Here is a 23,430-nt window from a genome sequence, read left to right as displayed (position 1 = left end):
TATATTGGATTCAATGTATAAGAACCAAAGCTGTTTATTAGAGCTCATGTAACTAAAGTTAGACTTAGGCCCACATGAGTATAGCCTGCGGGTATTGCCTGTTAAGAAAGAACATCAGATTGCTGTCTTAAAACAAAATGTAACCTGTATGCTAAGGTAGCAGTAATATTGTTACTCTGTGACTTCCTTCTAAGGATCAAAGTCTTTGCTATAAATGAAATCAGAAGTACAATGGCAGTTTAGATAGACAGCATATAATTTCTGAAATTAAAAATTCTTCTAGCTTTCATTAATGTTAATGAGCTCATTCACTGGGAAAAGAATCATACTGACTTTTTGCCACATATAGTTATAATTTTGGGATTGGTTTTTGTCTGTTTAGCTGTTGAAAAGCTTACAAAATGTGCAGTATTTAATTGTAATGCTGTTGTAGTAGTTGAATCATGATTTCGAGAAGAGAGCTATTCACTGAAATGATATTAAATAAAACTGTTTATTTCACAGAACTGACAAGTTGTAAATAACTTCAGGATCAAAATAAACAGCAGTAATTTCTACCTGAATTTCATTTTTCAGGTTCTTGTAATCTTTCAGTTCAGAGACCCATCTCAAATATCCTGGTATTATGAGATTAAATGCAATAATATCCAAAAGTATTTAGATATAAGAAGTACATTGAAAAAATAATAATGGTAATAACTGTTCTGTAGTCTTAAATAAACATTAGTAACCTGCATAATTCCTTTACAATGTAGCTTAGTTTTACAGAATGCTTTGGTGCTTCATATACTGAAAATAAGTATACATTTAATAGAGACTTGCTGAAGATTGTGGCTGGTGAATAAATTTTCTTATCTGCATGTGCTTCCTTCCAGTGCAGCCTTAGCCCTGTTTATCATTTCTTCTAGTTGAGCCAGTATTGACTCAGAGTTGCAAAACCAGAATATACCATCTTCCACCTCATTTGTCCATAAGTCAGTGTTAGTGTGCAACAGACTGAAATATCATTGCCAGATTCATTCTCTTCTAGGTCCCTGACCTTATTCTATGCATGTACTGGTTTCAAAGTGACTTCCAAAGGCTCACTTGGTTTAGCAGTTACCAAATTCTATACACTAACAAGCTATCACCTATATAAGGGATGTACTTCTTCACATGTCATTTTATGGAGGGACTGGATGTACTTTTGTAGCCTAGAGGAAATTGAACTGATATTCAGAAATGCAGCTGCTCTGTTGTTCCTCTGTGGTACAGGTAATAGTAAGAAAAGTATTTTTAAAATCAGTTTCTTTTTATTTTGTCCAAGTTATTTGTTTAATGAGTTTTTAATCCTAAGATCTCAAAAGTAATTTTCATTATAAGGTACATGTGAGATACATTCATGTATACAAAAACTTCTATGGTCTCAGAATGTCTGCAGCTTTGGATCTAGTTTAAAGGCATATGTAGATTTAATTAAATATGTGGAATTAGTTTCACTAATTTCAGTAGCCAAATGGTATATTCTGGAAAGTATGCTGAAGAGTTGCAATTCCGGGCCTCAATCATAGACAGTGCAAAAAGGGAAAATTTCTTCAGGACTTGGTCCAGAAAGGGAGAGTACAGTCTTCTGGACAAAGGTTTTCCATGCAACACTGTGAATCCCTGCATGATATGTTTCACTTGAAAATAAGCATTGAGGTTAAAACATGAGAATTGTATTTAGCTTCTGTTAAACACATTCTAAAAATGGTGATATAGAAAATGTAATTTAAGATTTTTTTCATTTAGAGAATGTGTATTAATATGTCATTGGAATTATTAATATGTCTTAAAATAAGTACTAAAATTATTCTTTATTTTTTCACACCACTTTAAAGTATTTTTAATTAGAAAAGCACAGTATATATATTGTCAGTATAGCATGATGATTTCAAATACAGATTTAATAAAGGCAAGAAAATCTGGCCTTTTTCAGCTTTCCACAAGACTAACAAAAATGCTGCAGAATATAGTCAATAGTTAAAATTTTATTTATAATATTACAACTTCTAGTATAACAGCGTTCCTGTTTCCACACTTATTATACATTAGTGTAATTCATAAGCCTAAATTACGGTGGCCTAAAAATAAAAAACCCTTTTGCCTGTTTTCTGGTCTCAGCTATGAAGAGACATACTGCACAAAACCATAGAAAGCATGGTACTTGCTTATAGTTACTGATAGATTTAGTTTATCTCTTACTGTGTTCTGATTATTTTCAGTGTTTGCCTGCATTTCTGTCTTGCATGTTTACTGGCAATAAAACAGTGCCATCCCTGATCCTGCTATTCAGATTTCATCTGTTACCAATGAAATGTTGTATTTGGTCTGCCTTCATTTACGTAATTTAGCACCCTAGCTGGGCTCATAGGTACACTTTGCAGTCATTGATGCAGCACCCTTAGCCAGACACTTCACTCTGGAATGTTTTTGATACTCTTCAGAGAGTGGTGGGTTTTTTTGCTTTAAATTTAGAAATCATCCTTATCATTGCAGTTCTTTGCACTTTGTGCTGGACAATTGATTTTTAAAAATGTCATCAAAGTGTAGTGTAGATGTACACAAAAACAATAACAAATAAATTGAGCACAGTTCCAATAATCCCAAGCAGTGCTAAAATAGATTCTTCTTTTTCCTCTTTCTCCTCTTGCCTTTTTACATCTTCTAGTGTTGTGATGGCAGAGGTCCCCATTTTTCCTGCAAATACCTTCACCAGTATTCTGGCAGCTAGCTAGAAAAAAGAAAACAAATGGTAAATCTGGTCTGACAAACATGCAAGCTTTGATCTTTTTAAAAACAGTTCTGTAGTTCTTCATACGCCATTTCTTAATGCTGCGTTTATTGAGTTGTATTTGTCTTTTGTTTTCTTTTTGTATGAACATGTTAAAAATAAATGTTCTGTAGGTACAGATTTGATAGGAGTGAAAAATAGCTTGGTGCTCCAAGCCAGTTAGTGTGCTTTATTACAAAAAACATTTAAAATTTCTCTTAAGCCAGCTTATTTGTTTATAAAAGATGATACTAGTGAAAGCAGGTATGTGGGCATTGTCAAATACTCTGAAATGCTAGGGAAATTATATGCATTTTTAGCTTTTCTTAAATATTTAACTGCCCTGTAAAAAAAAGCAGTTGAAAATACTCAATACCTGCTATTTTCAGATATAGAAAATTGCCTCCTTAATGCAATATCACAGTTGTTTTTCACCAGTGAGCCCCAAGCAGGCAATTGCAAGTGAAATTTTATCCTTTTTCATGTTTAACAGATCAGCTTTTGTACATCCATGCAACAGTAAACATCAGATAATGTCTGTCTCTTCAAAAATAAAGGTGGTTTTTATATATGCTGATTATTGCAGTATGCCACAGGATGGTAGTACTTTTATAGTAGCAACATTCTATGCAGTTTAAGAATTCAAGTAGATGTTTATAGATGCATGTATTTGTTATCTTTTTTTGGTTGCAGAAGTGAGGTTGACAGATCATTTCTATTATTTAGCTGCTCTTGTACTCTTAATTTGCAGTCAAATATCTTCTAGAAACATATTCCCTGTAAAATTATGTTCATTGGTGACTGAGATGTTCATCTTGTATGTAATCTGCTATGCTGTTTTAGCTTTATTGATCAGAAATTTGATGGGGATTTCTACTAGTTCAAATCACTCCAATTTACTGAAGATACACGATCATTTTATAGTGCAATAGCATCTTTCTCTCCTGCCAAACAGCTTTAATCATTATAAATTAATGTATTTCTTCTGTGAGTCTAATGTCATCAGCTCAGAACATATCTTACAGAAAGGTTAAAAAGAAAGGTATTTCTTACCCTACATTGCATCAGGAATAACATGTCATCAGACATGCTTCTTACTCGTCGATTCAGTGGCAAGCCAGGCTTTTATCTTCATGAAGGGGCTGCTCTCCTCTCTCAGACAGACCAGATAGGAGCACATACAGTTTCTTGATGAAGAAGTTTATCAGTGAAGATAATAATGTTGCAGAATCTTCCAAATGACTGGTGTTATTTCTCAATAATCCACTAAAGCAAGTGTTGTCAAAAAAACAGTAAAGCTCTTTCTCATAATGATCCTCACTGTTGACTAATTCTCATTAAAACTGAGGCTTTTTTTTCTTAGCTGATGCAGAGCAACAAAATGCATGCTGTTCTGTTTTGTCTTTAAAAAAAATACAAACAGCTCCTGGTTTTATTCAGTTATACTTAGTTATTTATTAAGACTTCAGTAACACCCAGCCTTTGATTTACTCTTTGTGGCAACCGTCTGAAGAGGCTTTCTCACGTTGACATGCTGTAATTCCAAATGCAGCAAACTACGTGCAGTCACACTATGTAATTGTAGTCCAGCCTGAGAAAGGATGAAAAGAGGTCTGCTTTGCTGGCAGGAGTTTGAATGCTGTCACCCACCTGCATTCAGAGCCTCTGGAAAGAATTCCAAGGTATTCTTCGGAGCATTGCATAACTCAGCCAGGCAAATCTGAAGAGAGGAATGACAGTGGCTTTAGTTGCACACTGTGGTGAGCTGTGACATTGATTAAACATGCACTTGGCACTTGCTGAATAAAGAAGGAGCTACAAGCCACCCTTGCAGACAGTGAGTTGCATAACAATGTGCGATGGCTCTGCTGTTTCATCTCAGGCGGGGCACATTTTAATCCTGTACCAAGGGAGAAAGTGCACAGTGTAAAGAGGAGCAGAGTTAAGTGTATGTGGGGGTTTTCTGAGGAAGTGCTGCATGACAAATGGTGACATTAAGGCATTCAAGCTGAAACAGTGCTTCTGCCTTTTGTCTTTTTATGCTTTGTTTGACAGGCAACTGTTTCTATGGGAAATAAATGCTTTTCCTCTTATATTCACCACCCAAAGAATGTAGGTTACCATGTAATTAATGAAAACACTTTAAAATAATCCTGTTCTGATTTCATAGGGAGTATCAACAGAATTTTTTTCCGGCTTAAATCAGAGAGGCAATTTTTTCCTGCCCAATTGGAAAGGAGGGAGAACTCCGCAAAGTCTTCTCCTCCCAGTCTCTCCAGACAAAAAAAAAAAAAAAAAAAAAAAAAAAAAAAAAAGCACACAATTTTAATAGCCTCTGGAAGGAGCTGTATTTCAAATAATTTTATTCAGTTTCTTTAATCTATGAAGGCTACCAACACAGTATGTTTTCATGGGTGTAGCATAGCTTCTTGCTGTGAATGCAGCTGTATTTTAAATATATCAGAACTTGTTTTGTAAAAAATACTTGCAATGCCAAGCAAGTCAGAATTCAAATGTACAAAAATGTACTTTTGTGTATGTTTTTAAAAAAATAAAAATGGAATTAATTAGATTGAGTTCGAACAATAGGAATGTAACTGGAATACCTTAATCATTTTCCAGAGCAGCATATTTTAGGAGTTACAAGGCATTGTTTGAAATTCAGTGTTGAAAAATCTTAATAGAGAAAGCAGAAAACAGTAAAATCATTGTTTTAAACTTTTCCATTTTCAACTTAATTTACATTATATTTTTTCTCATTATTTTTGCAATGTGTCTAGATACATTTGTTAGTTTCTTAGTAACAGACAAAACTGCATATTTTGCATGTGCATTATTTTAATGGTAAATACTATGTTTGAAGTACTGTGAGTTGTATGGTACTTGTATGTGATTTGCCCTGTATCCCAAAAGTTGTGTTGCCTCAGTGAAATAGTTTGATTCTAGAAGAATAAATAATAATAAATCTCTCCTTGATAGCTTCCTTAAATATATATTTTCTAGTATTTATGTATGGTCTTTCCTTTCAAGCTCTTCCCTTTTTCTGAAAACGCTGTTTCACCTTCAGTTGTTCTGGCAATTGTTTTGTGTCTATGTATCTTGAATGTATTTCTGTATTCATTTGGATCCACTGAGAGATACAAAGATGGGGGAGTTTTCACCTATGTGTTCTGACCATTCACATTGCTGACAGCACCTAGCAATAACAGAATTTTCAAGCTGCTGAACTGTATTAACCCTCACATGTTCCATATCAAACCACTTCCCTTGTGAAAGAGGGAAATTGTGCAACGTGAATATTTTACTTGAAGTTTAATGATTTATTTGCAGCTTCATTGCAAATAACCAGCTAATTACAATGTACCCACAGAGAGAAGCAAAAAAATCCTGAAACATTTCTTGGCCTAGTTATTACCATGGTTGAGGTCTCATTGTGGTCTATTTTTATAACTGTGCTGCAACTGCCACTTCAGTTGCTCCTGTGAACCCTGGGAAAGAAATCAGTCTGGGCTGCCCTTGCACACAGGTGAGGGGCAGAGATGCCTCATGCACAGCGTGATTCAGATGCAGTGTTTGCTGTGTCTGATGGTGTTTGTTCCTCACATCCTGCCATTGCATTGGTATGCATGTCTGTGTGGACATGACGTGAATGGGTTTGGGAAACAGGCCTGGCCAAAAATAAATCTCCAGCACAACACAGTAAGGATGGGCAAGTAGCTGCTTAAGCCGTCAGTGGTGGCAAAGAGTTGCTGTTTGAGAAGAAGCAAATAAAGGTTGTCAGACTTAACATTTGTCAGTTATAGGAAACTCAAAGAATTTGTCCATGTTGGGTGGAAGCTGGCATTTGCAAATAACTTCATTATAGCTACAATGCATCTCCAGTTTGAAGAGAAAATTTCATGCAAGATTTCTCACTTGAGTGAAGTGTGTAATGTAGGTTGATTAGAAAAGGCCTTGATTTATCCATAATGCTCAATATTTGGAAAGATGGGGAGATACTTTACATTTTGTGTAAAACAACATTAAGAGTCTGGGAGTACATTTTATAGATGTCAGTAATAAACCCACCTGTTTCGGGGTGAACATTACATAGCTATATAGTATTTGGATTTTGGACACTGGTATCCAAAAACATCGTAAATTTAATTCTGTTACTTCCATCTAGAAAGAGCTTTCAAGCACTTAGTAAGACTCTGGCAGCTCCTCAGTAACTGATTTATGTGGTATTCTGAGAACAGGGCAAATTGGGTTGGTTAGAGGTCACTCTGTTCATTACCGCTGAAGTCACTTCTATTGCATGGGAATAGACCTTAGGCAGTACAAATGTATGTCATATTTTAAAGATATTCATACTTCAGGGGAAGTTGCCAAGCTATCTTGTAAAAACTCTGTGGTTTAAATTCAACAATTTACAGTCCTGATTCTTCAGTGATCATTATCCTGCTATACACTACAGCCATGAGTAATGTGGTACACCCAGAGTATCACAACTGCAAAAGAAGCAGGTTCTCTTAAGCATATGTTTTATTTTTCCTCATGTATTTTTATGAATTTGTAGAATTTGTATTTTTGTGTATGCTAAAATCATTCTAAATGCTGTATTTTTTTCATTAAAATAGTATGGTTTTACTCATATCATGTCTAAACTTTAAAATATATTTAGGCTACAATACTCTAATGAAATCAAAAAGATCAGTTGTACATGAAGGCTGTTTTCCCTTGCAGTTGTTCTGAATTTTCCCCAAGATGCAGGAAAGTAATTGAAATGAGATAACACATGTATTCTGTGGTGTGGTGTACTCTAGTTTTCTTTTCCAACAACCTCCACAAACTTCCCTTTATGAGGTCTGGTGGTTTTTCAGTTAAATTGTAGAAGGATAGAGCAAAGCTGTGTCTCTTGGGAGATGCAATAGTATGCATAAATTAAGCTGGTTGGCTTAGCATAAGCAAGAAGTGCATAGCCACATTCCTTCTTTCTTGTTTAGTTTTTTTTTTTTTTTCTCTCTCTCCTGATAACACAGATACGGTTTTCTTTGTGGGAGATGTCAGCCTGTTTTTTATGATGCAGATTGATGTATGATGCCTTTGAGTCAACGGTGATAGACATGACAGGGTTTCAAAGTGGTTTTTTTACTCTTCTGCTGAAAAAAAGAGGAAGGACTCAGGTCTTCCATCTGAAGCAACACAAGTTATTGTTGCAGAGGATAGATAGATATGATTGTTCTTGTAGCTAGCCGAATGTCACTTCTGCCCTTGGATGAATCCTGGAGTGAAATGGACTGTTCCATCCCACCCCCCAAAAGATTGTGGCTCATCCCACACCTCTGTACCTGCCCCTGAAGCATCGCAGTCTGTAACCCCATTGGCCCATGCCTTGTCCCAGCCCACCTGGGAGCCCCTGAAAAGGGGGCTCCGAGGGGCCATGCATTCTCTTGGCCCTCTCCTCCTCTCTTGGACTTCCTCCCCCCCTGGGGCATCCCTTCTCCTCTCCCTCCGTTCCTCTCTCCCCTCCCCCGTCCTCCTAAGCCCGGCCACGTGCTACGCCAGAGAGCACGAGGCTCGGGCATTCCTGAATTCTCCAATAAACCTCTCTCCCCAAGAGCAAGCGTCAGAGATCTCTGCCTCCCTACACCCCAACCGTGCAGGAGCATAGTCATCCCACAAGTTATTTTTATTTACCTTTCTTAGTATTCTCTTTCATGGCTCTTTTATGTAATTTAGCTCAGATTTTGACACTTCAGCTATACACTTCATCTTGATTTCCTTCTGATTGAGGAACTTTATTATTCTTTTGGCTATTGTCTAGGGGTTTTCCTGATTTTGTAACTTAAATACCGACCCAAAATACCCTTGGAAAAATTCAGAATTCTCTCATAACTAACTACAGAAGTTTCTCCCCCTTGCTCTGAAATAGTTCTGCATTAAGAAGTCAATTAAATAGTACCACTTCTTCTGCCACAGCCCTTCCAAGACCAGCTTCTCTTGGTACTGGTCAAGCTCAATTCCTGTGACCATGGTCAGAATGGACACTGCTGTTTTGTCAAGAAAAGTCCTGTCTGACAGTTTAATAAAGTTTAGGAAAAAAACAGCCTTTGGAACATGGCATGTAATGTACTTGTTTGAAGAGAAGTATTTAAATTACTGTCTTCAAGTACTGAAGCAATTCAGAAGTTGTTGACTGATGATGAATGTTCCTGAGTTAAAGGTGAGGATTTCAGCTGGGTGTGCTGCCCTTCTGACACTGGACAATCTTAATTTTTCTCTTCTTTACTTATACCAAAAAGAATATCTTCTATGGGTATTAGTAACTTCTGGAGTGATTCAGTTCTGATTCAGTACTGTTCTTGCAGCTCAAGAGAGGTTTTTTTAATCAAAGACACCAGGTTTTTGAGATTATTCCTTCACATTGTTTGACTGTAGGCTTCATGCTTCTGTAGGAATATTAGGGCTTTCAAGTATCAGTTTTTGAGTTCTCATCTTCATAAATTTTGATGTGTTAGAGGAGTCCAGTAAGTGAATATTGAGTCCTTACTGGACAAGTAGAGTATTGAGAACTGATTGTAGTCCAGGAGGGTGGTTCCCAGGGAACTGCAGTGCTACACCAACTTCTTCTTTCTCCAAAGTCCTTAAAGCATCTTACCATCTGAGAAAGAACACATCTTGTCTGTTTTCAGATGACTGATCTTGAAAAACAAAACAAACCCAGAGATTACTGCACTCCCAGTATCTTTTATATGTTTCTTTCCTCTGTTTTATTATCTTTATTTGGAAATAGTTTTGAAATAGGAGGATGAAAATATTAGCCCACAAAACTTCTTATATCCTATTGCAAGAGAATAGGAATATATGCTTGTATTTTCAAAGCATTTAAAGTAGCAGACTTTTCTAGTAGACACTGCTTTTGGATTAGAACTATAACAATTTTTTAAAATGTCAAAACTGATTATCCATTCAACTGGTTAATAGTATAAAATATTTATGAAAGAACAAATTATAAATTTCAGCTCTATTGTTTTGCAGAAACTTGTTTTAATTTATAAGGATTAATTATGATTGAAACGTCATGGCATTGAAATCTTTGAAAATTAAAAACCTAGTTGTAGGAATGAAGTAGCTTAGATTTGATTTGTAATTGGATACTGGATTGCATGACAGATAAAACACTTAGTCTTTTCAAGGCTGAGGCTTGCTACAAAGAGCTAACTGGAGGGGCTTTTTTCAGCAAATTGGTATTTAGCAAAGTTCACTGAGACACTGGACCTTGTATCAGTCTTTATCTGTTCCTGTGCTGCACATTGTTTTATATGATATGGCTTTTAAACATAAATTCATGAACTGGCGGATCTTCATTGTTTTTTTTCAGCTGGTGATATATTTTGTAGCTGCATGCGCATACCTCAGACTAGCTTGTGACCTCTGGCCCCCCTCACTTAATCACAGTGAATTAAAGTGCCCATTAAATTTTCCAGAAGGAATGGATTTCCATGGTTAAGATACTCAAGAAATACCAGGTGATAAATAGGAGAGGTAAAAATGAGATTTCCGTCAGGCTTGTTACATCGCACATTGTTCTTCCTTCTCCTTCTCATCCACTTTTTTTTTGGGGTTTTTTTTTTTTTTGTTGTTGTTGTTGTTTTTTTGGGTTTTTTTGTCCTGCTGCCTAAATGAGAGAATATTTTACTCTGGAATCAAGAGTGGGGTGGGAGTTTTGTCTGTCAGTTTCTTTTTGTGAGCCTTAAATAACAGCAATTTTTCAAATTGATGACTAAGCTTCTGAAGATTCTTTACAGGACAGTCTGGAAAACCTAAGTAAACAGGATTTCTTCCTCATCTGAGATCACTGTGGATTTCTGGACCTTTGTAGTTATAGGATAATATCACTGTTTTGAAAGCTTGAGCAACAGATTGCTTATGTATCTGTATCTGCCTGCCAAGGACCTGTTATTTTTTACTATTCCCCTTTGGATCCACTTAGACATAATTCTTCTGGTACTAAGCAGAGAGATTTTTTCACAGACCTTTATGCCTTGCACTCCACTGTATAATATGTCTTAAGTAAAAGGAAACTAAACCATGGTGTTTGCCTTCCTGCCTCCTGCAGATGAATTTTCTTTCAGGAAATACTGTTAGATGCTGTCCTTGATACCAGGATGTGTAGAAGCTAACAAATCATACATGAGATGCAGCTGGTGTTAGTTTCATTCCTGAGATTGGTTTCTGTATGCTTACTTTTAATTATTCACTTGAGAAATAAAAGGCCTGGACATTGCCTTCAGAAGTGTCTGGGTTTGGCCATGAGTGTTCAGTGAAATTCCCTCTGCCAATAGACTGTCACCATCTTGTGGTGGCTGTTTAGCTTTGGGAAAACAGTGCAGGCCTTTGCCCTGACTGTTTCAAGGCACAAAACAGTGAAGTTTAGTGTGGAGAGAGCCTATCCTTAGGCTTTCCTGGGCCATTTATCTCATTGCTAAGGCTCAGGGATGTTTCACCCAGAAGTTCCCTTTTTCCCTTCATCAGCTGGAAGCCAACACTGGTAGCTGTATCCCTGCTCACAGGGGAAGCCTTGGAGTCTATAAGTAATGGATTTGTTTCCCCGCTGAGGGTGATTGTGTTTAGCCAGCCCTTTAAAACTGTAAAGGTGTTCAGCCAGCCCTTTAAAATTTGAGATACCACATTGCATCTTTCAAAATTTCCAGAATAAATATTACCAGTCCTACCATTTTTTCTTATTTTACTCTAGTTAGACAGTACATCTCAAGTGGTTACATTTAGACTTGGTAATTATGGTTGGGAATATGAGTGGTGGATATGTGAAATAGATTGCTCTGCAGTGCCACATGCTACAAACACACAGATTTTACTAGAGTCATTAAGAATTAATTGTAAAAATTATGCCCTGTTACCAACAGGCCCAGTCTTTTTTGAAAAGAGAATATGACTTCAGAGAAGAATGTGACACCATACTGTATGTCCTACAGTTCCTACATACAGAAATGTCCAACGTGCTTTCTTCCTTTTTTTTTTAAATCTTGAGCCTTCCTGCTAAGATACAGTAACCACTAACAGGACACAAATGTTTTAAGGTACACAAGAGACCTCTGAAAGAACTGTAACACATTTTCAGTTTTTTGTGTTTCTCCATATTAGTGGTTTTCCTAAGTAGTGGCAGCACAATTAGATAAGCTACTAAAAATTTCCTGACTAAAGAAACTAACAATCCATTTCTGTTCATGTGCAGACCAGATTGTCAGGGTTTGTCATAGACATTTTTGCTTTGCTTTTCCTACGAGCAAGCTCACTGTGATTTTGGGGAAGAGTTTTGTCAGCTGTGGTGTGTGGCTTGATGTGCATTTGAAGAACTTACTGTGTTGAAGCTGACTTTCATTTTCAGCAGTTGAAAGTCTTATTTATTTAGTCAAGTGATAGGTTTTAATTTTCTGGACAGTAACAGCCTTATTTGTCATTTATTTCTTTTGTGTTCTTTTTTTCCTCTCATGTTTTTTGAAGATAAAACATTGTAAATGTATCTGGCACTCCCCATATTGTTATGCAGACATTTCCCACTCAGCGTATTTCCTTTCTTACTACCTCTGAGGGTATTCTTAGTCCTGAGTACAAATCCGAGGAAATGGATCCCTGTGGTTGAAGGAAGTAGTCTATGGCAAATTATTCCAAAACGAAGTATAATTTTTTTATTGATGGGATTTGTATCTTCTTGTCCTCCCATCAGGATAATGCAGTTTATTAACAAAAGAGTATTGTATTTTGTTTTGAGGGGTTTTTTTGTTGCTCCGCTGTAACCTAATGGGGAACAATCCATTTTAATAAGTGGTGCATGAACTTGCATGAGGTTGCAGGAAGGTGAAAAATTTCCTAGTCCAGAAGTCTTAGAAATGATTCTTCCTATCATATCTTAAATTGGTTGGTATATTTACCACATAAGAGCTGTTTGCACTCTAAGGCACTTTGAATATGCAGTAAATGCAAAGGGTTACCTTTCATTTAACTTAGACTCAAGGAAGCTGTAACTTTCAGTGTGCTCTTTGTGTGTTTCCTAAAAGCCCATCTTGGTATTTAAAGAACCAACTATTCTCTGAAAAATACACCAGAGTGATAAAAGTTCTGTTTTGCATATGCAGAGCAGCTTTGCTATCTTGGCCAAGCAAAATAATTAGATATTGAATGCAGAATGAGATGCTTAAATAGTCTCCTTTTTATCCCCTGAGGACATACAGGAAAAATAAAGCACAGGAATTTCACATCCTTTCATTCCAGTAACAGTCTTGGTATCCTCTGCTGACAGAGCAGAAGACCCAAGTCTTGGCCTTTTTCCATTTGCTGAAGTAATGGTTTAAAAATGCTCTACAACTTCATTAGCTAATTTTGAATTTCTGCATCTATTTCTGCATCAGGTTCAATGAAATGGCAGGTTTCCATCTTATTTTCGATTCCTATCTTATTCTGAAATACTAGTGACTGTTTTATGGCCTGGAAGAGGTAATGCTCAGACAGAGGGCCATTTCAAGGTGGCTGCTTGCCCACTCCTCTGCCAAAAACAGTGAAATCACTATTCCCTTCTCCATTGCAGGGATGATGAAAGCCAGTTTAATATTTATTTAAAAATCCCGATCCACGTTCTAAGGGTAGTGACGATACCTTTCCTTTCATCTCTGTGTAGTACTGCACACTTGAAACACTTAAGATGTCATGATAAACAAGTGTCCAGCTCCTTATTTATTTTGAACTTATTTTTAATTTTTTTAAGAAAGAGTTTCTCTGCAGAATATTTAAATCTTGTATTTTTCTCTGCAGAAAATATTTTTAATTTTTCTAAGTGGAAGATGAATTTGATACTTCTAGCTTACCTTTATTATTAGATTTATTTTAGTACATCGACCTCAAATAGAAATCATTGGCCCTTTCTATCTTATTAAATGCCTTAGTGGGTTGTATTAGCAGTAAGTTTTTTTTCATCCCTTTAACCAGGCAAACAACTTATTCTTATGCAGTCTCTGAATGCCTGTCTTTATGTGTCTTTCTTCACATTTTTCATATATTGTTTTAAATTATTTTTTATTTTTGCCTTTCTCTATATTGTTCTTTATTTGTTTGATAATATAGAACATTCCTGGAGCATTGATGCTTCCGACAATACCACTTGTTTACTAGATTTCAGTGCAAACATGACTTGGTTAGAGCTTTATGCTTTAATTGGGTTCCTCCATATTTTGTTGGTTTTAAGAACTGGTAATGGGTAAATCCAGCTTGCTTTCAGAGGAGAGAGATTAAAAGTTGTGGTGGGGTTGGATCCTGTGGCACTTTGTGCTTACTCTTGAGTACTTTGCTCACAGCCTTTCTACACTGATCACATAAATCCAATGAATACACAATTTTGCATTTTTAGATTTCATTAATTATTCTTGCTGGATGATGTATTCCCAAGCCCCATATAAGATTCCTCTGTAGACTCCAAGAAGAATCTCTCCATTACCTGACCACCTGTTCAGGTTTGTTTGGAGTTCTGTTTAATGGCACAGAGTGATCCCTAGTGGATTCCATTATGAAGGACTAGAGTGTGGCATTAAATACTAATATCTCAAAAACTGGAGATCATGCATGGCTTTAGTAGTCACTTACACTTTAAAAGCTCAGTTTGGTTTTCATGTCTTTTGTACTGTTTTGGTTTTCTTTTTCCCATCCTTTCAAATGCAGGAAATTGTGTCTTGTTTATTGAACTATACATTTTGGCCTAATGAAATAGTGCCTTGCACTTTCTCTGGCAAAAGTTTTTTTCTGGATTCATGGATACATGTGTGAAAAGTGTTGTTTGACTTGACTTGTAAACAGAATTTTCCTGAAAGTACTCAATTCCACCAAAATCAAATGGTCTTTAAAAAATAAGCAAACCAGAAATGGTTTAGAGCACTAGTTTTGAGTGCTCATTATTGCACTACGGATGACTGACCGACTTCCCTGAGCAGTGCATTTTGCCTAATAGAGCAGTTTTCCTTTCCTCTTGAAGTTACACTTTTTTCATCGAAGTTTGCTGGAACACACAGTAATAGCAACACCAAGACAGACCAAGGGTGTTAGGCTGCCACTTTATCAGCAATAGTGGACAATAACGGAGAATATAGAGATGGGGCTGACATGCAGATACTGCTTTGGTATTGTTAGTATGTTGCCAAAGGTGGTGTCCCCTCATTTATTAGCCCTTGTGGCCTGTTCTTACATCAATTTACCCAATTACTTTTGAAACTGTGATAATATTTACTACCCTGACATTTAGTGTTAAGCTTTTCCAAATCTTAGAGGTGATGTATTGTGTAGTGCATACTCTTGTACAAATGGCACTATTTCTTCTAATGGTGTGCCCTTTCCTTGGATATATATTGATCAGTGCAATTCTGCACACCTTTTTTACCACTCATCATTTAAAGGCAATGTCTTTATGATACTCTTCACTAGTCACTGAGGCTACAACGTCTTTATTTCATTGCAGCAGCTCATTCTATACCTTGTGATTAGTCACCCTTCTCTCTCTTTTCCATGTCTGTCCTATCTCTTTGATAAAAGGGGGAAATGCACATGGTGTTGAAGTGATACTAATGATTGAATGCAGCCTCATTAATTAGTTTATAATTTATTATCAGCTTTTCTAACATTTGATCTGATTTTTTTTGACTGCTAATGGACTCAGTGCTGACATCAGAAGGACAAAATTTTCAAGTTGTATCTGAACAATACTAGCAATAATTTGGAGCATGACACTGTACCCATTAAATTCAGAGACCCACCCTTTTTGTATTGTTGTTCTGCTCTGACATGGGTTTTGTGACTCGTGGCGTGTAAGGGTGCTTAACCTCTTTCTCGTGCTTTATCATTCCAGGGACGAATCTCTCCTGATGAGAGTACTGAAAACAGTACTGTGAAAATGCTGGTGTTATTCCTATTTTAAAATAAGTGAAGAAAAAAGCTAATTGAATTACTACAAGATACAGTATTGATGTATTTGGAAAGCTTTTGTTTTATTTTTACCCAAAGGCTAATGTTTTCTTAGAGATCTGATTTTGAACTACTCTGTGGGCAATCTCCTTTTCTATAAAAACAGAGCAGAGCACAGCGTGTTAATTAGGCCTATTATAAAAGAGGCTTGCCCTGGGTTGATTCTCAAACAGAAAATCAAGAGGCAGCAGAGCATGACGTATTTGGAACCGACGCTATTGCCTGCAGCAGGGACTGCATTCATAGGTCATATGTTTGCAAAGATGCAGCAAATGGGGGCTGAAGAACGGCTCCAGGTTTTAAATATTTAGCAAGATGGTGTGTGGCCCTGTTGGAAAGACAGAGTGCTTCACTCATGCTCAGCATTATATGTGGCCACAAGACTCTCTTCTGAAGGTTTTAATTAAAAACGCAAAATTAGTGTTTCCTTTGTGTGGTTGTTTTTTTGGTTTTGTTTTTGGTTTTTTTTGAATAGTGATGTTCATAGCAGCTGAGGGTCTTTAATGTGATAATGAAATCCTGAAGTCTTTAATCTGATCATGGCTGTGGGTGAATAACATACTGAGGCATAAAAAAATGTCCTCTCATTACAAAGCATGTTTTAGAAATTGTGTGGAATTGACAGAACTTTTGGATCTCACTTTTAATTTCTTAGGAGGTTAAAAAGCATGAAATAAAAAAGAAAAATGTGTCAGGTGAGTGTGGTTCTGTAGTCATGGTCTTAACATTGGTCTTAAACTTTAGTAAGTTGCAGGGTAATAAGAATGTCGTATTTTACTCTGAGCTTCTTAATTTGATAATCCCATGTCTTTTGAACTTTATTACTATGAAAGAAAAAATAGGTCACTCAGAATACATAGATATTTTCTTGGGGCTTTTTCAGTGGAGACTTGGATACACTGTAGTAAATTCTGAGCATTTTTACATGATGTGAATAAAGCAGTTTCAGGTACTCTACATAACTGGTGGTTATCTTTCCACAACTGAGGTAGGATTAGATGGCTACTTCAGGATGAATATTTAACAAAACACAATTACTTATACTTCTCAGAAAGCTGAAACATCTTACTGAATAGAGTCAAAACAAAATAAGAAATGAGATTTGGAGGCATCTGTAGGGTCACTAGATGCTTTACCCCATGCAAGAAGAAGGCCTCCCTTTTATTTCTGGGGTTTCCATAGGGGTTCTCTCCTGAGCACATTTTTCTTTTCAGCTACTTCCTTTTACTTGATCATCCATTATTATCTCTCTCATATTTGCAGTGATAGATCTCTTTGAGAAAAGAAATATAAGGACTGTAGTTTTGGAAGAGTTTCCAGTGGTGCCTTCTTGCTGTGGCTGCCAGCACAACCTTCTTTCCTTCAACAAAGGCAGAGCAACACTCATGTGTATTGGTCTGAAGTAAAATGAGATTGTACAGAAGAAAAATACTTCTGTGGCCCTCTAAAATAACTGGAATTCACTAAGTCCTTAAATAATGAGTGCAGAAAATGAGAGATTATATGCAGGAGATGGATTGAGAGCATATATAGACAGCTTTTTCTCAGAGCACAGAAGCAAGGAGGGTCTGCATCTCGCAGTTTCATAGCTGTAAAACTGGTAAAGGTGTTGATTGTTTATTTTTTCTCAAGTGGCTGTTTGGGAGTTTTTTACAACAAGTTTATGTGCTCCTTTGAGGTAGGAATTCCTAATACAGTCACAGTGAGAATCACAGTGGGCAAGGCCTTGACATTAGATGCAAATAAATAAGAACTTTTCATCATTTTCTTGCAAATTATTCTTCTGTATTTGTTTCTTTAATTTGCTGTAAAGTCAAGATTTGTTTATATAATGGATATGCTATATTAATAGTTTGCTTCATTTTAGAATAAATGTGCATATTCTTTGTGATATTTTAAATATACTTGCAATGGAAATAATTTTATTTGTCCTAGTTTAGGGCAAATTTGGGGAAAACCCGTTGGAAGGAGCCCCCAGAAAACAGACCCCCACCCACCTGGTTTGGGAAAATTTTTCTCTGAGAGAAGTGGAAAAGAACCTGTATATTTAACAAACAAAGCACTCCCCAGCACCAAAAAAAAAAAAAAGAATTAACAACACCAGATGACAACAAAACTCTTTCACCACTCTGAAGAGATGAACAAATCCAGAAAGTCTTTCCTGGGGGTGGTTGCCCGGGTCTGGACGCTCTCCTTCATTGGGATTGGCTGCTGCAGATCACAAAATGCAGGCTCTGGGTGTTCCTCAGTGTTTCCAGGTCCCAGTCCAGAGCAGGTTGGATGGTATTCAGGAAAAGGAAAGGAAAGGAAACAGTCCAGGGAAAGAATTGGACTGCTTAGCTAAACTAACTAGGAAGCAAAGGCAAAAGCAGAAGCAAGCAAAGCAAGCAAGAGCAAGCCAGCCAGCACCAGCCTTTTCTAGACTGCAGACCATGGGGGGAGGTGAACCGGCTGATAACAAGGCAAAACAAACCTTCACTTTCAGAGTCAGTTCTGAAAGCACAGAACATAATATCAAACATAAACAGAACACACGATTGGAGATACAGACACCATAACGTCACCCTAGGACATTAGCCAGTTAAGTTGAACTGAGGATGTTAAATCAGTTGCAAAAAAATGTATTGCTGTTCAGTACTGTCTATTTAATGGGCCATTAGGCATGGCTATTCCTTTAATACTGTATAATATTAAAAGAAATCAAAGGAGTATTAGACTCAGTTGGGTCATTATCTTGCTTCAGACATATACATGAATTTAAGGTGATACCTTGATCCTGTGAAACTACCTGCTCTCATACACTTTTTTCATTATATTAAGGTTGTAATTGCATATGGCTAGTCTTCGATATTTGTAAGAAATAGATCTGTATTAGTGATGAACAAATAGATTTGTGGAAAGCAATTGAAATGTTTTGAAATCACACATGATCTTTAAATGTTAATCAATTGTTTCCCAGGAATAAGTAGGCAGAGGCTAAAAGTTCTCAAAAATGCCTTAACATCCCATGATGTTTAGGCATGTGAAAGACTGCAGTTTTCAAAAGAAGGATGCTCAGCAATTTGTGGAATCCAAGACTTCTTAACACAACTTCAGTCATACTCCTTTCCACACAAATCAGATCGAGTGTTCCTAGCATATAAGGGAGATTTAGGTTAATGAAATCTCTATATTTTTTTTACCTAATTAGCCTTCTTTCAGCATCTAAGTAGCAAATATTGTGGCAAGAGACTAGCTGAATTCCCCTAAACCATGAGATGTTTTCCAGATGTTTGTCATCCCTACCTATCTTAGCAAATGGCAGTGACCTTGCTGAGGTTTCTGCTTTTCACAAGTGCAACAGAATAAATTTAGACCTGAGGTACTTTTTTGATGTGAATTGGGAGTAAATATGTATGCTGCCTGTTGCCCCTGAACTTCCTTGCTAATTATCAGGGGCAGTAAGACACTGACCCATTTTTGGATATGTCCACTCCTAATTGCCTAATTAATAAAACAAAGGCGGTGATAAAAATGCTACTGTTAATAGTTATGTGTGTTACCACTGGTATTCCAGCCTTTAAGAGCACTGCTGTCATCATCTGGCCACCCGCTCACAGTGCTGTTGCCCTGCTGCTCTCTGTCACCTCCTGGCCTGCTGTGTCACCCTGGGCCCCAGCGAGGGGCAGAAGTGGTGTCCTGCAGCTGCCTGCTCCTGCTCCAGGTTCAGCTGGAGGTTTTAGCTTGTGCTCTGCTTTATGCTCTGCTGGTTGAACTGGTTAACTGCTGGTATAGCCAAAAGGTGAGACATTGATGTGTATTTACTCAGTGCAGTTGAAAATCCCATGGCAGGCTGTGAGGGAAGCAGCTTGGGTCAGCTGGTGCAGAAGTCAGTTCCCAGCTTTGGTTTTGGAGCCTTCTCTGAAACACCACCTTGTCACTAAGCAGACCTATGCTAACAGCCCTGGTTAAGGAGGACAAGGATGCTTAACCTGAGTGCAAATCCCTGCCTTGAGTCTAGAAATGAAATAATTTAATGTTTTCTTTTGATGTAAATGTGTGTTATATAGTAATCATTTGAAGAAGGGCTCAGGAAACCCAGCAGAAGTTCAGGTGGGCTCTCTGGGGCAGCAGTTCTGTTTGAAAGTCAACAAAGGGGAGCTTCTGAACAGGTCTGTGGTGCTGGGACCTGAACGTTTCTCAGCACTTCACTGACCCACAGAATCAGGAAGCACCAACAGCACAAAAAAGGACAGATGTGACAGACACCACATCTGGTGGGAGCCTGACAGCCAGGACGGTGTGAGTGTACTCAGTACAGAAGACTGAGAGCCCCAAACTGAGCAATCTGTAAAAGCTATCTGTCATTATCTAGTAACTGTTTTGTCCTTGAGATAACACAGACTCCTGGATAAATATCCATCTGTCATTTTTACAAAGCCAAGAATTTTAATCTCCCGTTTTCATTTTCTTAGGAATGCTGTGTATTTGCAGATTGGTGTGGTTACATGCATGCCCACATAACTCAAAGGCTGTTGGTGCCTTCTTACATAACTGAAATACCCATATAAAAAGATTCTGACATATTAAATATCTCATAATGGTATCAAATTATAGGTCTTGTATAAGCAGAAGTATTCATTTCTGTTTCATGATGTGTTAGATTATTTTCCTATAAGAAAAGCTGTGATATAATTCAGGTAAAGTGTTATGATACACCTTCATTGCTCAATTGAGTCAGACAAAAAAAGCTGGATATGATCCCAAGGGAGAGCATACTTTGAAGAATGCAGTGGTTTACTTTTAACACATGTTCTTCACTACAGTTTGTATTTGCTTGAAATCCAAATTGTTGTCATCTTAGTTGGCCAGATACCTGTATGTGAGGACAGTAGTCCAAAAGTTGCATTGCTTTTATTTGATGAAGTTAGGCTTTTTTAATTTACAGGTTTGTATTTTATGTTTTAATTCATGTTTGTAGTATTCCAGTTCCCTTAAAGACTTTGTTACAGGATCAAAATTTTTTTATTACAAACCTGTGTAATGCATATTTATATTTATGAAATACATAATGATATCTGAAGGAAAAATCTAATGGAGAAATCCTGACTAAATGTGTTGCAAACACTAAAAGCAGCAAGGATGGTGATGGAGTGCGAGTGGCACAGCCTGAACTGAAGTTCTGCTTGCAATGCTGCTGGTTGTGTTAAGCCTCTGTCAGTCCAGAAAATTGCTCTTGGGACATCTGTAGCTGCAGCTGATCACACCAGAAAGAGATGAACAGTTAGCAAAGAGCAGATCTGGGCCAGGGGTGTAATTTATAAAAGAGTGTCCTGTTGTCCTAGTGGCTTAAACATAGTGTCTTAAAAATTACATAGAGCTCAACAAAATGCTCAAGTCTTCTTCACCTCTTTCAGAAAGCAGAGCTGTATCTGCACTAAGTATATGGGGATGGAAGGGAGTTGAAACATTTGGGCAGAAAAATACACTTGCATGAGTCACAATTCTTAGTAAATATAATAAAGGAGAAAAATAGCATAAAACACATAATGGTACCAAAACTTGAGTTTCAGCAAGTCTGGCACAAAGGTAATAGAAATTAGTAGTTATTCCCTAAAAGGTTGTTTAAATTGAAGCCAAGTGAATGCATTTCATTTGTTTCGCATGGGAACTATCACAAAGCAATGCGAGTTGGATCTGCTAAAACCAGAAATCTCTCCCATCTCTCTGGAAAACATTCCCACTTTAAAGTTATGTCAGTTCAGTTCCTTTCATGATAGTAATTTTGAACTTAACTATCCATTTAGCAAAGGAGAGGGCAAGCCAGCATTGAAGGATTTGAAATTATGTATTCTGGTCTTATGAAAATTTCATGGATAAGATAAATAAATAAAAGGTTTCCAGAGTGAAATGCTGTGGTTATCTAAGAGGTCATATCTCTCCCTCACTCAACATCCTCATAATAAACAGCTGTTGATTAAATTGAGGAGCCACTTGGTCTTTAGTAGTACAGGTTGGAGGTGATCTGGACTTCACTATGGTAGGATATATTTTATGCTTGCCTTTCTTTTTTTTTTCACCACCATGCTTTCATGCTTTCCTTCTTTCTTTTTTCTTTTTTTTTTTTTTTTTTTCTTTTTTTTTTTTGGTGTGTGTGTGTGTGTGCGTGGTTTTGGGCTTTTTTTTAATCCACACATCATCAGATCTATATATGTTTATTTTTACGTGTTGTGGAGATTTTTTTTGTGGGTAACCATTCTTCACTAGCAACTAAGCATAAAAAATGGAGGCATATCTATATAAAATAAATATATGTAAAGGTACTAATCAGCAGCTAATTTAAGCTGGTTTTCTTAAGGCTGGTGTTTAAATTCAGTTTGCTTTAGATATGTGGAGTATTTTGACATGGTGCCGTGGTTTGACACGGAAAGAGAATTTTTTCCGGAAGGAAGAGGTCAATTTAGATATTGACCAATTGAAAGTAGACACGCCTCTGAGAACACAGAGGGGTTGAAAGCAGAATTCCCAGGGGAACTCGCCCTCTTTGGTTCCGGTCAGCGTGCAGTGCAAACCTCCCCTGCTCAGCCACGAGCTGGGTGGGGAAGGGGAAGCCCCATGGCCTGATGGAGGTAAGGCCCCAAGGGTGGTGGAAGGACTGGAACCGGGCTGGCCCCTGCAGATGGAAGGGTGGAAGAAATCTGGGATGTCTCCATTTCCCCCACCCAGAGTTTCTCTCCTGAGAGGGAGAGAGAAAAGAGACAGCGGCAGTCAGCGGGTGGGGGGGAAGCTGCAAGGTGCCCAGTTGCGTGGGAGTTGCTGGATGTCCGGGCATCGAGCCATCCCTGGGAGTTCGGACTTCTAACCCTTCCTTGAGAAATGAAAGCTTGTGAATTTTTCCTTCCCCTCCTCGGTTTGAAAGAGAGGAAGAGGAACACCTTGGACCCTGGGATGTTGGAAGGAGGAATTCTGGATGGGAGGGGGACAAGGGGTGGCTTTTGGCTGGACTTTTCCGTGTTAGCCACAACCTGAACCAAATCTTCTCCTTCAAGAGGGACTGTGTTTTGGGAGGATGCCAGTGAGTCAAGAGACCTGCTTCAGCTGGGAAAAGACAGAAGTGGAGTGAACAGAGAAAAGGTTAGGGGGTTTGTGGTGGCGCCCCCTTGTCCTGGAAAGGAAAGAGAAGAGAAGAAGATCTCTGTTCTTGAACCCTCAGCCCCAGGGGAAAATGGGGGGGACTGTGGTCCCAAACAATGAAAAACTGAACTGTTGTTTTCTCCCCTCTTAGCAGGGCATCCTTGAAAGGAAAAAATCCTAAAAGCAGTCTGTCCCTCCATGCATTTGGTGGTGAGAGCACTGTGCATGGAAAGGAGAAGGGTCACCATGGCAAACTTTTTCTCCGGGCAGTGCCATGTGTGACATGGAAACACAGGATGTGGAGCTGTGTTTTATTGGGGGGTCTGTGGCACAGGAGAGACTCTGTTCCCTCGATGGACTGAGTATCGATTGTCTGGAGGGTAGAAACCTGATTGGGGTCCAGATTGTGTCTCACTGTGGTTTGTTGGAGTTGGGTGGTGGGGGGGAGGAATGTTTTGCAAGGTTTTCATTTGATCTTTGTGTGTTTTTTTTTTCCCTTCTTTAGTTTTCTCTTTTCTTTA

At 37.7% G+C, this 23,430-nt stretch overlaps 1 protein-coding gene and 1 long non-coding RNA gene across 5 annotated transcripts in view; one reads left to right on the top strand and one right to left on the bottom strand.

Moving 5' to 3' along the window:
- The window catches only part of BIRC6 (baculoviral IAP repeat containing 6), a 170,613-nt gene that overhangs the window by 123,590 nt on the left and 23,593 nt on the right, over positions 1-23,430 (top strand). The window lies entirely within an intron of this gene.
- On the bottom strand, positions 1,990-4,829 carry LOC110480420 (uncharacterized). The gene is made up of 2 exons (XR_002467107.3): positions 3,845-4,829; positions 1,990-2,752 (listed from the first exon to the last, which is right to left on the bottom strand). It is a non-coding gene; the product is annotated as an uncharacterized LOC110480420 (long non-coding RNA).

The sequence above is a fragment of the Lonchura striata genome, chromosome 3, assembly GCF_046129695.1.
Source record: "Lonchura striata isolate bLonStr1 chromosome 3, bLonStr1.mat, whole genome shotgun sequence".
NCBI lineage: Eukaryota > Metazoa > Chordata > Aves > Passeriformes > Estrildidae > Lonchura > Lonchura striata.
Note: the sequence above shows the minus strand (reverse complement) of the source record. Positions and strands in the feature narration are given on the sequence as shown.